This window comes from Leiobunum rupestre, chromosome 1 (assembly GCF_980474605.1).
Source record: "Leiobunum rupestre chromosome 1, qqLeiRupe1.1.hap1, whole genome shotgun sequence".
Lineage (NCBI taxonomy): Eukaryota > Metazoa > Arthropoda > Arachnida > Opiliones > Sclerosomatidae > Leiobunum > Leiobunum rupestre.
In genome coordinates, this window is record NC_143384.1 from 83,696,238 (window position 1) to 83,712,418 (window position 16,181).

Here is a 16,181-nt window from a genome sequence, read left to right on the forward strand (position 1 = left end):
CGAACGAAGGGGTTTCGTTCGATTCCATCGTTCTCAACGCCGAGGGAATACGCAGAAGCTTTCAGGCCAATGAATCATTTTATCGCGAACGAAGGGGTTTCGTTCGATTCCATCGTTCTCTACGCCGAGAGAATACGCAGAAGCTTTCAGGCCAATGAATCATTTTATCGCGAACGAAGAGGTTTCGTTCGATTCTATCGTTCTCAACGCCGAGGGAATACGCAGAAGCTTTTTGGTCAATGAATCATTTTATCGCGAACGAAGGGGTTTCGTTCGATTCCATCGTTCTCAACGCCGAGAGAATACGCAGAAGCTTTCAGGCCAATGAATCATTTTATCGCGAACGAAGGGGTTTCGTTCGATTCCATCGTTCTCAACGCTGAGGGAATACGCAGAAGCTTTCAGGCCAATGAATCATTTTATCGCGAACGAAGAGGTTTCGTTCGATTCTATCGTTCTCAACGCCGAGAGAATACGCAGAAGCTTTCAGGCCAATGAATCATTTTATCGCGAACGAAGGGGTTTCGTTCGATTCCATTGTTCTCAACGCCGAGGGAATACGCAGAAGCTTTCAGGCCAATGAATCATTTTATCGCGAACGAAGGGGTTTCGTTCGATTCCATCGTTCATAACGCAGAGGGAATACGCAGAAGCTTTCAGGCCAATGAATCATTTTATCGCGAACGAAGGGGTTTCGTTCGATTCCATCGTTCTCAACGCAGAGGGAATACGCAGAAGCTTTCAGGCCAATGAATCATTTTATCGGAACGAAGGGGTTTCGTTTGATTCCATCGTTCTCAACGCCGAGGGAATACGCAGAAGCTTTCAGGCCAATGAATCATTTTATCGCGAACGAAGGGGTTTCGTTCGATTCCATCGTTCTCAACGCAGAGGGAATACGCAGAAGCTTTCAGGCCAATGAATCATTTTATCGCGAACGAAGGGGTTTCGTTCGATTCCATCGTTCTCAACGCAGAGGGAATACGCAGAAGCTTTCAGGCCAATGAATCATTTTATCGCGAACGAAGGGGTTTCGTTCGATTCCATCGTTCTCAACGCAGAGGGAATACGCAGAAGCTTTCAGGCCAATGAATCATTTTATCGGAACGAAGGGGTTTCGTTCGATTCCATCGTTCTCAACGCAGAGGGAATACGCAGAAGCTTTCAGGCCAATGAATCATTTTATCGGAACGAAGGGGTTTCGTTCGATTCCATCGTTCTCAACGCCGAGGGAATACGCAGAAGCTTTCAGGCCAATGAATCATTTTATCGGAACGAAGGGGTTTCGTTCGATTTCATCGTTCTCAACGCAGAGGGAATACGCAGAAGCTTTCAGGCCAATGAATCATTTTATCGCGAACGAAGGGGTTTCGTTCGATTCCATCGTTCTCAACGCAGAGGGAATACGCAGAAGCTTTCAGGCCAATGAATCATTTTATCGCGAACGAAGGGGTTTCGTTCGATTCCATCGTTCTCAACGCAGAGGAAATACGCAGAAGCTTTCAGGCCAATGAATCATTTTATCGGAACGAAGGGGTTTCGTTCGATTCCATCGTTCTCAACGCAGAGGGAATACGCAGAAGCTTTCAGGCCAATGAATCATTTTATCGGAACGAAGGGGTTTAGTTTGATTCCATCGTTCTCAACGCAGAGGGAATACGCAGAAGCTTTCAGGCCAATGAATCATTTTATCGCGAACGAAGGGGTTTCGTTCGATTCCATCGTTCTCAACGCAGAGGGAATACGCAGAAGCTTTCAGGCCAATGAATCATTTTATCGCGAACGAAGGGGTTTCGTTCGATTCCATCGTTCTCAACGCAGAGGGAATACGCAGAAGCTTTCAGGCCAATGACTCATTTTATCGGAACGAAGGGGTTTCGTTTGATTCCATCGTTCTCAACGCAGAGGGAATACGCAGAAGCTTTCAGGCCAATGAATCATTTTATCGGAACGAAGGGGTTTCGTTCGATTCCATCGTTCTCAACGCAGAGGGAATACGCAGAAGCTTTCAGGCCAATGAATCATTTTATTGGAACGAAGGGGTTTCGTTTGATTCCATCGTTCTCAACGCAGAGGGAATACGCAGAAGCTTTCAGGCCAATGAATCATTTTATCGCGAACGAAGGGGTTTCGTTCGATTACATCGTTCTCAACGCAGAGGGAATACGCAGAAGCTTTCAGGCCAATGAATCATTTTATCGGAACGAAGGGGTTTCGTTTGATTCCATCGGTCTCAACGCCGAGGGAATACGCAGAAGCTTTCTGGTCAATGAATCATTTTATCGCGAACGAAGGGGTTTCGTTCGATTCCATCGTTCTCAACGCCGAGAGAATACGCAGAAGCTTTCAGGCCAATGAATCATTTTATCGCGAACGAAGGGGTTTCGTTTGATTCCATCGTTCTCAACGCCGAGGGAATACGCAGAAGCTTTCAGGCCAATGAATCATTTTATCGCGAACGAAGGGGTTTCGTTCGATTCCATCGTTCTCTACGCCGAGAGAATACGCAGAAGCTTTCAGGCCAATGAATCATTTTATCGCGAACGAAGAGGTTTCGTTCGATTCTATCGTTCTCAACGCCGAGGGAATACGCAGAAGCTTTTTGGTCAATGAATCATTTTATCGCGAACGAAGGGGTTTCGTTCGATTCCATCGTTCTCAACGCCGAGGGAATACGCAGAAGCTTTCAGGCCAATGAATCATTTTATCGCGAACGAAGGGGTTTCGTTCGATTCCATCGTTCTCTACGCCGAGAGAATACGCAGAAGCTTTCAGGCCAATGAATCATTTTATCGCGAACGAAGAGGTTTCGTTCGATTCTATCGTTCTCAACGCCGAGGGAATACGCAGAAGCTTTTTGGTCAATGAATCATTTTATCGCGAACGAAGGGGTTTCGTTCGATTCCATTGTTCTCAACGCCGAGAGAATACGCAGAAGCTTTCAGGCCAATGAATCATTTTATCGCGAACGAAGGGGTTTCGTTCGATTCCATTGTTCTCAACGCCGAGGGAATACGCAGAAGCTTTCAGGCCAATGAATCATTTTATCGCGAACGAAGGGGTTTCGTTCGATTCCATTGTTCTCAACGCCGAGAGAATACGCAGAAGCTTTCAGGCCAATGAATCATTTTATCGCGAACGAAGGGGTTTCGTTCGATTCCATTGTTCTCAACGCCGAGAGAATACGCAGAAGCTTTCAGGCCAATGAATCATTTTATCGCGAACGAAGGGGTTTCGTTCGATTCCATTGTTCTCAACGCCGAGAGAATACGCAGAAGCTTTCAGGCCAATGAATCATTTTATCGCGAACGAAGGGGTTTCGTTCGATTCCATTGTTCTCAACGCCGAGAGAATACGCAGAAGCTTTCAGGCCAATGAATCATTTTATCGCGAACGAAGGGGTTTCGTTCGATTCCATTGTTCTCAACGCCGAGGGAATACGCAGAAGCTTTCAGGCCAATGAATCATTTTATCGCGAACGAAGGGGGTTTCGTTCGATTACATCGTTCTCAACGCAGAGGGAATACGCAGAAGCTTTCAGGCCAGTAGAGATGGACTAAATATGAACCATTTTTTCCAAGATGGCCGCCATCTTGGCGGCCAAAACAACCCCCCCCACCCCCCAAAATATTTTCGCAAAACAAAATTTTTGTCCTTGGAAAAATCGAAAAACATATTTTTGTTTTCAATCTCAAATTTCACCTTGAAGATGACCTCGACGCCTGACACCTGTCCACAACCACTAAGCCTCGGTCTATACTCCCAACAAGTTTGGTCACGATCGGACAAGGTCGAACCGAGATATCGGCGGTAATATGTGACCCCACCAAATACTTCCACTTATTTACTTTTGGTGTTACTTTTTTATTTTTTTCGCCGTTTAAAATGCTAATTAGTTATTTGCGAGATGGGGAAACGTATTCGCGACCTTCGCTTTATACCCTTGGCAACTTTTGGCCCCACCCAAAATACTTTAATCAACTAAACTAATATAAATGAATTTTTCATTTTTTTTCGCAAATATTTTATTATTTTAAAATCAATGCTAGTTTAAGTAATCAAAAAAACACAATTAGTTATTATAATATTTAATAACTATGATATTTCAAACAATATATTTTTTTAAACACTTAACAACATATGAATCACTACAAATAAAACTAAAATCTAACAAATTAAATTAATAAATAATAAAGAATTAAAGAAGGTTGTATAAATAATTTGAAGGCTGAAAAATATAAAAACACAATGTTAAAAATATTTTAAGTGTATAATTAAAAATAATTATAATTACATCAATTCGTAGAAGGTATTTTTCCTCTTCGGTACAAAACGACATGTCGGGTTGGAAATTCAGGCTAGAATTTATAAATATAAATAAATTAATCTATTAAAAATGAATATATCTAAAAAAATATTTACCACAAGAATTATTTTTGTTGCTCTAACATCGCACGAATAAAAACACTGGTTTTGGTCTTAATCGCTTCGGAAGTATATAGTTCGAGACTGTCTGAATTAAAACAGATCGAACGGTATGTTGTACAGTGCCAACATGTTGAATTTGATCTAACACATGAAGTTCAGACTTTAAATTCTTGTGATTCCATCGCGAAATTTGACGAGTATTACAAAAGAATAAACATTCTTACTACTCGAAAAGAGAGAATTTTTAAAGATCGCGGCAAAGAAAGTACAGGCTTTAGATGTAATTCACCAGACATCTTGATTCTAGATTTCTCCTGGTAAAATCCTTTACATTGAGATTTTATTGTTTAAGCCCGACCTTTATTTTAAAAATTTAAAAATATTGTCTTTGGGAATAATTATTAATTTTTTAATACAACTAATATCCTTCTTAAACAAGTTTTTATAAATTAATAAAAACAATTTATTCAATTTTTAAACAACCTAGTACAAAATGTACTTATACATTTTTCAGTTAATATAATTATCAATTACCAAAAAAAACATAAAACATTAAAGTTTAACCGATGTTAGTAAAGAAAAAGTATATAGAAAAAATGAAAATAACAAAAAGATTAATAAATAATCAATGGGTCGTTTGATATAGGCGATAGATTGTAGCCCAGATAAACTTTGTCTAAATCAGTTTTAAACAATAAATTTTCAAGAATTTTTTAAATAATAATAATAATAATAATAATAATAATAAAATAAAATATAAAAAAAAACTAATATTAATGAAAACAAAAAGATATTTATATAACCGAATTAATTTAACCAAAAAAATTTGATACCTAACAAAAAAGATAAGAATAAAATTTCTTGAAAATTCACTGGATAAAAAAGATGAAAACAAAGAATGTTTGCTATATAAAAGAAATGTTAATAATCTCAGGTAGACTTTTAAGGTTTCGGTTAGGCTCAAGGGTATATAGCGCAAGAGATGAAAAAGCAAAGAGATTAATAATAATAATAATAATAATAGAAAAACATCAAATCTAGTACAAAGCGTACTAATAAAATTTCAGTTAATATAATCTAATACTATAAATTAAATTAATAAAGCTAGTTAAAAAAGAAAAAATAGAGTTATGAACCATTAAAAAGAACCTCCACCTCGTAAATTAAATTAATAAAGCTAGTTATTTTTGAAAACATATTTGAAAAACATTTAAAATAAAAAATATAAAACATTTCAAAAATTATCACTTTCACCAAATAAAAACAATTAAAATAAAAAACACAAATATAGTCTTTAAATAAAATAGTAGAATATTAAAATTTTATAAGATTTGAGTCCTATTTAAAAAATAAATAGTTTTAGTTTTTAAAATAAATAAATAAAATATTGTAAATACCTTGAGTCGCAGTTGGAAAAGTTGCCGACGATCGTTTAGATTTTGATCTGTTCGAGATAATTTGCAACTAAAAATAAAAATATTTATTTTAATTATTGTAATTATTTTTTTAAAATTAGTATTCCTTACTCTAAAGTTGTAACTATTTTAACTTCTTGTCGATCCAAATCATTAATAAAAAATAAAACTCTCATTCCTATCTCCAAACGGATGTTATATCGTGATAGGCGAAAGTCATTTGTTATACTTAATTGTTTTTTTCGAAAAAAAGAAACTTGTTGTAATTGAAACAGTAACAAAAGGTCACGTTGAAGGCTCCTACGATTTTTGTGTTGATGAAACCATGGGATCTTATTTAAATTTTGATATATGCGCATATGTTTTCCAATTAAGCGTAAAATTTCGCAAGAAAACCAGCCTTCAAGAGAGGATTGAGTGTGGAACAATAAGCCGTCAAACTCAAAAGCCTCGTGGGGACAGACAAAATTAATAGAATGAACGTCAAATAGACAAGAATTGTTATTGATTCTTCTAGAAAAAACCGAAGCGAAAACAGCTGGCGATAATTTGAAAGAATTTTTTTATAAAGGGACAGGCAAAAACAATTTTTTTAAAGGGTTCTATTAATGCTTTACACTCAAGAAAGACAGTTCTCATACAGTAATTTTCAACTCTATTTGAAATATCGTTAATTTCAAAAAGGTTATAATTCCTAACTTTACGTAAAGCTAAATATTTTAGTGAAAAGGGATTAACAGCAAGAGGATGAGAAATCTTACCAGAAACAGTCAAAACTTCGCGAGAGCCCATGGTTTTATAAACAAATACGGTGAAAGACAGTCTTTTTATAAGAAAAATTTCATAATATTTAATTTTTACATCCTAATTTTAACCTGTTTTAAAATCAAGTCAAAAGACAATTTTTTATCAAATACACCCTGCAGAAATATAATTTTATACCTTCGTTTAAATTTTATACCTCGCAGAAATATATTTATTCCCATAGAATTTTAAAACATCTAACCCTGTAATTAACAAAATTCTTACATCTATAATCGATTTTTAAAGCAAAAATATTAAAACTCTTAGGGCGTTGTCTTTTTTGTCACGGAATTAAAAAAATAATTAATAATTTTATATTTTTTATACATGTCTATATTTAAATTAACATTCACAAACAATTTTAAATACCATTTACATACCGATAAATTATAACTAGGTTCTATCCTTGTATTAAGCACTTTAATATTCAAGGTTTTATATTTTTGAAAAAATTAATGAAAAAAATAAATACTTTATTGGTATAAAAGGGCAAAATTTTACTATTAAAACATAACAGGCTAAAATGGCTTCCACAAGTAATAGTCAAAGCTCCGCGAGTCAAGCAGTTTCAGTTTTTGATAGGCCTGAAGAGGAGATGTTATTAGAGTCGGACGAATCGGATGGGGACTATATTCAAGAGGTCCGTCGGATGTCAAACATCGAAGAAGTTGGAATCGAACAATCAGTGAAAGTTAAAAAAGGTGGAGTGTCTTACGAAACTAAAACTCCGAGAAAAAAAGCGAGCGACAAGGGAATATATCTTCTTCTTTATATGTTATTCCAATGTATCGCTATGAATAATAATATTTATCAAGATACTTCACATCGAGATGGTAGTATAGTGGTGAGCGTAGCTGCCTTCCAAAAATTTGACCCGGGTTCGATTCCCGGCCATAGCACGCGCTTCTTCTTTATATGTTATTCCAGTGTATCGCTATGAATAATAATATTTATCAAGAGACTTCACGTCGCGATGGTGGTATAGTGGTGAGCATAGCTGCCTTCCAAGCAGTTGACCCGGGTTCGATTCCCGGCCATCGCACGCGCATCTTCTTTATATGTTATTCCATTGTATCGCTATGAATAATAATATTTATCAAGATACTTCACATCGCGATGGTGGTATAGTGGTGAGCATAGCTGCCTTCCAAGCAGTTGACCCGGGTTCGATTAGCGGCCATCGCACGCGCTTCTTCTTTATATGTTATTCCAGTGTATCGCTATGAATAATAATATTTATTAAGATACTTCACATCGCGATGGTGGTATAGTGGAGAGCATAGCTGCCTTCCAAGCAGTTGACCCGGGTTCGATTCCCGGCCATCGCACGCGCTTCTTCTTTATATGTTATTCCAGTGTACCGCTTTGAATAATAATATTGATCAAGATACTTCACATCGTGATGGTGGTATAGTGGTGAGCATAGCTGCCTGCCAAGCAGTTGACCCGGGTTCGATGCCCGGCCATCGCACGCGCTTCTTCTTTATATGTTATTCCAGTGTATCGCTATGAATAATAATATTTATCAAGATACTTCACATCGCGATGGTAGTATAGTGGTGAGCATAACTGCCTTCCAAGCAGTTGACGCGAGGTCGATTCCCGGCCGTCGCACGCGCTTCTTCTTTATATGTTATTCCAGTGTATCGCTATGAATAATAATATTGATCAAGATACTTCACATCGCGATGGTGGTATAGTGGTGAGCATAGCTGCCTTCCGAGCAGTTGACCCAGGGTCGATTCCCGGCCATCGTAAGCGCTTTTTCTTTATATGTTATTCCAGTGTATCGCTATGAATAATAATATTTATCAAGATACTTCACATCGCGATGGTGGTATAGTGGAGAGCATAGCTGCCGGCCAAGCAGTTGACCCGGGTTCGATTCCCGGCCAGCGCACGCGCTTCTTCTTTATATGTTATTCCAGTGTATCGCTATGAATAATAATATTGATCAAGATACTTTACATCGCGATGGTGGTATAGTGGTGAGCATAGCTGCCTTCCGAGCAGTTGACCCAGGGTCGATTCCCGGCCATCGTAAGCGCTTTTTTACCTCTCCGAGGGGACAAAGTCCCCTAGGAGGGGTTATACAACGACCGTGTCTGTCTGTGGGTGGGTCTGTGGGTGTGTCTGTCTGTCAGGTGCAAAGTGTAATCACTGCGTACGCAGTTTCTCAAAGGGTTGGCAAAACCATCGTGTGACGGTGAGCGTTAACGGATGCATATGCGGTTTGGTTTGGATGGTGTTTTTTCGCTCACCGTCGTGACGGTTTGGTGTATTACGGTTTTTGTAATGTTTAGGCGTAGGTTGTGAGTGTTGAATTTGTTGTGTTTGTGTTCTGATGGATGTGCATGTTGAGTCTGTTGTGTTTATATGGGCGTTTTCTCTCCAACGTCTTCTTAATGACTTTGGGACGGACCGAGTGCTGAGTGTAATGCTACCTCTCAACGTCCAATGGCAGGGTTTCCACCAGTTGTACACGGTATTCGTCTTAGTATCAATTTGCGATCGCATCGGGCGGGATTTGAACCCGAGACCTCCTGATTGACAGGCGGACGTTCTACCACAGAACCACCGACACTTGTTACGCCTTATTGAAAATTAGACCTTCAGCTTTATCGGAAGCGTATTTAATAGAGTACGAAATTTTGGTTTAATTGAAATTGAAATTATTGCATCGAAGAAATTCTAATTTAGCGTTTCTCTATTGATTAAAAACAAATGCGCCACCCAGGTTTCGAACCCAGACCATTCGGCTTGGCAGTCGAGCGCTCTACCACAGAACCACCGATAGCTGCTTAGATTCACTGAAATTAAGACAGGCATCGTAAGCATAATAGGTAATAAAGTCTTTTTTTATTAATGAATTTATGAAGGCCTAATCTGGTATTTTTTAAAGGTTAAATCTTGTTTTAGCGCAGTCAGCCGAGATTAGAGGGTTAAAGGGTAGACCCTGTGGGTGGTCCACTTTCTTAACGACCTATATATAGTTCTGTTAATTCAAAGGAGATAATTTAACGTTAATTGCTTTAAAAGCTGGCGGTTAGTCAAGTGGCTCTCTGTGCTTTGTTGATGGTAAGGTTTTTGCTTCTTGTAAATACATTTGGTGTGGATATTTGGATATCTACGATTTCTAACGCAGTCAATGATTTCTTGGGTGTGCGAGTCATTATATGATATTGGAAATTGGACGGCATTGGTCTTTTTCATGTGGTATGCGTCACAACGTCAACAGGAAGTAAACGAGTCGTCCACTACCAGATATCTACTATATCTTCATCAAGGGCGAGTGTTGAAATAAAATGAGCGTTAAAGATGCGGCAAGTATTTCGTAAGCGAGTAATTCCAAAAAGCCTCTGTAGATATTTCATTAAAATTTGCTTCGTATTATATTTAACTGATAAACTTGTTCTGTAAAAGGGTTTAATTCAATTGTGCATTGTTATAGTACGTCTAACTTACTGTTGTAACTACTTAACTTATGATATTCTGAATAAATTAAAATTGGTCGTTTCGTCTCAATTATTTTAATTATAATTAAAATTTTATACCGGGCGGGATAGAAATGAGTTAATATTTTTAACAAATAACTCTAAATTGCGGAGATATATCTTTAAGGGTTATCTCGAGAAATTAATACCACTAGGGACAATTCTTCCGAGGAGAGGCATATTTTGGCTTGCCAACTTGTCTTTATATGTTATTCCAGTGGATCGCTATGAATAATAATATTTATCAACATACTTCACATCGTGATGGTGGTATACCACTTTATATAGTGGTGAGCGTAGCTGCCTTCCAAGCATTTGACCCGGTTTCGATTCCCGGCCATCGCACGCGCTTCTTCTTTATATGTTATTCCAGTGTATCGCTATGAATAATAATATTTATCAACACATTTCACATCGCGATGGTGGTATAGTGGTGTGCATAGCTGCCTTCCAAGCAGTTGACCCGGGTTCGATTCCCGGCCATCGCACGCGCTTCTTCTTTATATGTTATTCCAGTGTATCGCTATGAATAATAATATTTATCAACACATTTCACATCGCGATGGTGGTATAGTGGAGAGCATAGCTGCCTTCCAAGCAGTTGACCCGGGTTCGATTCCCGGCCATCGCACGCGCTTCTTCTTTATATGTTATTCCAGTGTACCGCTTTGAATAATAATATTGATCAAGATACTTCACATCGTGATGGTGGTATAGTGGTGAGCATAGCTGCCTGCCAAGCAGTTGACCCGGGTTCGATGCCCGGCCATCGCACGCGCTTCTTCTTTATATGTTATTCCAGTGTATCGCTATGAATAATAATATTTATCAAAATACTTCACATCGCGATGGTAGTATAGTGGTGAGCATAACTGCCTTCCAAGCAGTTGACGCGAGGTCGATTCCCGGCCGTCGCACGCGCTTCTTCTTTATATGTTATTCCAGTGTATCGCTATGAATAATAATATTGATCAAGATACTTCACATCGCGATGGTGGTATAGTGGTGAGCATAGCTGCCTTCCGAGCAGTTGACCCAGGGTCGATTCCCGGCCATCGTAAGCGCTTTTTCTTTATATGTTATTCCAGTGTATCGCTATGAATAATAATATTTATCAAGATGCTTCACATCGCGATGGTGGTATAGTGGAGAGCATAGCTGCCTGCCAAGCAGTTGACCCGGGTTCGATTCCCGGCCAGCGCACGCGCTTCTTCTTTATATGTTATTCCAGTGTATCGCTATGAATAATAATATTGATCAAGATACTTTACATCGCGATGGTGGTATAGTGGTGAGCATAGCTGCCTTCCGAGCAGTTGACCCAGGGTCGATTCCCGGCCATCGTAAGCGCTTTTTTACCTCTCCGAGGGGACAAAGTCCCCTAGGAGGGGTTATACAACGACCGTGTCTGTCTGTGGGTGGGTCTGTGGGTGTGTCTGTCTGTCAGGACTGCGAACGCGTTCGCATTTTCGGTGCAAAGTGTAATCACTGCGTACGCAGTTTCTCAAAGGGTTGGCAAAACCATCGTGTGACGGTGAGCGTTAACGGATGCATATGCGGTTTGGTTTGGATGGTGTTTTTTCGCTCACCGTCGTGACGGTTTGGTGTATTACGGTTTTTGTAATGTTTAGGCGTAGGTTGTGAGTGTTGAATTTGTTGTGTTTGTGTTCTGATGGATGTGCATGTTGAGTCTGTTGTGTTTATATGGGCGTTTTCTCTCCAACTTCTTCTTAATGACTTTGGGACGGACCAAGTGCTGAGTGTAATGCTACCTCTCAACGTCCAATGGCAGGGTTTCCACCAGTTGTACACGGTATTCGTCTTAGTATCAATTTGCGATCGCATCGGGCGGGATTTGAACCCGAGACCTCCTGATTGACAGGCGGACGTTCTACCACAGAACCACCGACACTTGTTACGCCTTATTGAAAATTAGACCTTCAGCTTTATCGGAAGCGTATTTAATAGAGTACGAAATTTTGGTTTAATTGAAATTGAAATTATTGCATCGAAGAAATTCTAATTTAGCGTTTCTCTATTGATTAAAAACAAATGCGCCACCCAGGTTTCGAACCCAGACCATTCGGCTTGGCAGTCGAGCGCTCTACCACAGAACCACCGATAGCTGCTTAGATTCACTGAAATTAAGACAGGCATCGTAAGCATAATAGGTAATAAAGTCTTTTTTTATTAATGAATTTATGAAGGCCTAATCTGGTATTTTTTAAAGGTTAAATCTTGTTTTAGCGCAGTCAGCCGAGATTAGAGGGTTAAAGGGTAGACCCTGTGGGTGGTCCACTTTCTTAACGACCTATATATAGTTCTGTTAATTCAAAGGAGATAATTTAACGTTAATTGCTTTAAAAGCTGGCGGTTAGTCAAGTGGCTCTCTGTGCTTTGTTGATGGTAAGGTTTTTGCTTCTTGTAAATACATTTGGTGTGGATATTTGGATATCTACGATTTCTAACGCAGTCAATGATTTCTTGGGTGTGCGAGTCATTATATGATATTGGAAATTGGACGGCATTGGTCTTTTTCATGTGGTATGCGTCACAACGTCAACAGGAAGTAAACGAGTCGTCCACTACCAGATATCTACGGTATCTTCATCAAGGGCGAGTGTTGAAATAAAATGAGCGTTAAAGATGCGGCAAGTATTTCGTAAGCGAGTAATTCCAAAAAGCCTCTGTAGATATTTCATTAAAATTTGCTTCGTATTATATTTAACTGATAAACTTGTTCTGTAAAAGGGTTTAATTCAATTGTGCATTGTTATAGTACGTCTAACTTACTGTTGTAACTACTTAACTTATGATATTCTGAATAAATTAAAATTGGTCGTTTCGTCTCAATTATTTTAATTATAATTAAAATTTTATACCGGGCGGGATAGAAATGGGTTAATATTTTTAACAAATAACTCTAAATTGCGGAGATATATCTTTAAGGGTTATCTCGAGAAATTAATACCACTAGGGACAATTCTTCCGAGGAGAGGCATATTTTGGCTTGCCAACTTGTCTTTATATGTTATTCCAGTGGATCGCTATGAATAATAATATTTATCAACATACTTCACATCGTGATGGTGGTATACCACTTTATATAGTGGTGAGCGTAGCTGCCTTCCAAGCATTTGACCCGGTTTCGATTCCCGGCCATCGCACGCGCTTCTTCTTTATATGTTATTCCAGTGTATCGCTATGAATAATAATATTGATCAAAATACTTCACATCGCGATGGTGGTATAGTGGTGAGCATAGCTGCCTTCCGAGCAGTTGACCCAGGGTCGATTCCCGGCCATCGTAAGCGCTTTTTCTTTATATGTTATTCCAGTGTATCGCTATGAATAATAATATTTGTAACGTTATTTCACCTCGTGATAGTGGTACAGTGGTGCGCATAGCTGCCTTCCAAGCAGTTGACCCGGGTTCGATTCCCGGCCATCGCACGCGCTTCTTCTTTATATGTTATTCCAGTGTATCGCTATGAATAATAATATTTGTAACGTTATATCACCTCGGTATAGTGGTGAGCGTAGCTGCCTTCCACGCAGTTGACCTGCGTTCGATTTCCTGCCATCGCACGCGCTTCTTCTTTATATGTTATTCCAGTGTATCGCTATAAATAATAATATTTATCAAGATATATCACATCGCGATGGTGGTATAGTGGTGAGCATAGCTGCCTTCCAAGCAGTTGACCCGGGTTCGATTCCCGGCCATCGCACGCGCTTCTTCTTTATATGTTATTCCAGTGTATCGCTATGAATAATAATATTTGTAACGTTATTTCACCTCGTGATAGTGGTATAGTGGTGCGCATAGCTGCCTTCCAAGCAGTTGACCCGGGTACGATTCCCGGCAATCGCACGCGCTTCTTCTTTATATGTTATTCCAATGTATCGCTATGAATAATAATATTTATCAACATAAATCACATCGCGATGGTGGTATAGTGGTGAGTATAGTTGCCTTCCAAGCAGTTGACCCGGGTTCGATTCCCGGCCATCGCACGCGCTTCTTCTTTATATGTTATTCCAGTGTATCGCTATGAATAATAATATTTATCAAGATACTTCACATCGCGATGGTAGTATAGTGGTGAGCGTAGCTGCCTTCCAAAAATTTGACCCGAGTTCGATTCCCGGCCATAGCACGCGCTTCTTCTTTATATGTTATTCCAGTGTATCGCTATAAATAATAATATTTATCAAGATATTTCACATCGCGATGGTGGTATAGTGGTGAGCATAACTGCCTTCCAAGCAGTTGACGCGAGGTCGATTCCCGGCCGTCGCACGCGCTTCTTCTTTATATGTTATTCCAGTGTATCGCTATGAATAATAATATTGATCAAAATACTTCACATCGCGATGGTGGTATAGTGGTGAGCATAGCTGCCTTCCGAGCAGTTGACCCAGGGTCGATTCCCGGCCATTGTAAGCGCTTTTTCTTTATATGTTATTCCAGTGTATCGCTATGAATAATAATATTTGTAACGTTATTTCACCTCGTGATAGTGGTATAGTGGTGCGCATAGCTGCCTTCCAAGCAGTTGACCCGGGTTCGATTCCCGGCCATCGCACGCGCTTCTTCTTTATATGTTATTCCAGTGTATCGCTATGAATAATAATATTTATCAAGATACTTCACATCGCGATGGTAGTATAGTGGTGAGCGTAGCTGCCTTCCAAAAATTTGACCCGAGTTCGATTCCCGGCCATAGCACGCGCTTCTTCTTTATATGTTATTCCAGTGTATCGCTATAAATAATAATATTTATCAAGATATTTCACATCGCGATGGTGGTATAGTGGTGAGCATAACTGCCTTCCAAGCAGTTGACGCGAGGTCGATTCCCGGCCGTCGCACGCGCTTCTTCTTTATATGTTATTCCAGTGTATCGCTATGAATAATAATATTGATCAAAATACTTCACATCGCGATGGTGGTATAGTGGTGAGCATAGCTGCCTTCCGAGCAGTTGACCCAGGGTCGATTCCCGGCCATCGTAAGCGCTTTTTCTTTATATGTTATTCCAGTGTATCGCTATGAATAATAATATTTGTAACTTTATTTCACCTCGTGATAGTGGTACAGTGGTGCGCATAGCTGCCTTCCAAGCAGTTGACCCGGGTTCGATTCCCGGCCATCGCACGCGCTTCTTCTTTATATGTTATTCCAGTGTATCGCTATGAATAATAATATTTGTAACGTTATATCACCTCGGTATAGTGGTGAGCGTAGCTGCCTTCCACGCAGTTGACCTGCGTTCGATTTCCTGAAATCGCACGCGCTTCTTCTTTATATGTTATTCCAGTGTATCGCTATAAATAATAATATTTATCAAGATATATCACATCGCGATGGTGGTATAGTGGTGAGCATAGCTGCCTTCCAAGCAGTTGACCCGGGTTCGATTCCCGGCCATCGCACGCGCTTCTTCTTTATATGTTATTCCAGTGTATCGCTATGAATAATAATATTTGTAACGTTATTTCACCTCGTGATAGTGGTATAGTGGTGCGCATAGCTGCCTTCCAAGCAGTTGACCCGGGTTCGATTCCCGGCCATCGCACGCGCTTCTTCTTTATATGTTATTCCAGTGTATCGCTATGAATAATAATATTTATCAACATAAATCACATCGCGATGGTGGTATAGTGGTGAGCAAAGTTGCCTTCCAAGCAGTTGACGCGGGTTCGATTCGCGGCCATCGCACGCGCTTCTTCTTTATATGTTATTCCAGTGTATCGCTATGAATAATAATATTTATCAAGATACTTCACATCGCGATGGTGGTATAGTGGTGAGCATATCTGCCTTCCAAGCAGTTGACGTGAGGTCGATTCCCGGCCGTCGCACGCGCTTCTTCTTAATATGTTATTCCAGTGTATCGCTATGAATAATAATATTGATCAAAATACTTCACATCGCGATGGTGGTATAGTGGTGAGCGTAGCTGCCTTCCAAAAATTTGACCCGAGTTCGATTCCCGGCCATAGCACGCGCTTCTTCTTTATATGTTATTCCAGT

At 39.5% G+C, this 16,181-nt stretch overlaps 7 non-coding genes across 7 annotated transcripts; all 7 read left to right on the plus strand.

Moving 5' to 3' along the window:
* Positions 1-7,617: 7,617 nt before the first annotated feature.
* TRNAG-UCC (transfer RNA glycine (anticodon UCC)) lies at positions 7,618-7,689 on the plus strand. Its single transcript has one exon. It is a non-coding gene; the product is annotated as a tRNA-Gly (tRNA).
* Positions 7,690-7,903: 214 nt separating this feature from the next.
* TRNAG-UCC (transfer RNA glycine (anticodon UCC)) lies at positions 7,904-7,975 on the plus strand. The gene has a single exon. It is a non-coding gene; the product is annotated as a tRNA-Gly (tRNA).
* Positions 7,976-10,557: 2,582 nt separating this feature from the next.
* On the plus strand, positions 10,558-10,629 carry TRNAG-UCC (transfer RNA glycine (anticodon UCC)). The gene has a single exon. It is a non-coding gene; the product is annotated as a tRNA-Gly (tRNA).
* Positions 10,630-10,700: 71 nt separating this feature from the next.
* TRNAG-UCC (transfer RNA glycine (anticodon UCC)) lies at positions 10,701-10,772 on the plus strand. The gene has a single exon. It is a non-coding gene; the product is annotated as a tRNA-Gly (tRNA).
* A 3,028-nt stretch (positions 10,773-13,800) lies between these two features.
* TRNAG-UCC (transfer RNA glycine (anticodon UCC)) lies at positions 13,801-13,872 on the plus strand. Its single transcript has one exon. It is a non-coding gene; the product is annotated as a tRNA-Gly (tRNA).
* A 214-nt stretch (positions 13,873-14,086) lies between these two features.
* Positions 14,087-14,158, plus strand: TRNAG-UCC (transfer RNA glycine (anticodon UCC)). Its single transcript has one exon. It is a non-coding gene; the product is annotated as a tRNA-Gly (tRNA).
* A 1,350-nt stretch (positions 14,159-15,508) lies between these two features.
* TRNAG-UCC (transfer RNA glycine (anticodon UCC)) lies at positions 15,509-15,580 on the plus strand. Its single transcript has one exon. It is a non-coding gene; the product is annotated as a tRNA-Gly (tRNA).
* The last annotated feature ends 601 nt before the right edge of the window (positions 15,581-16,181 follow it).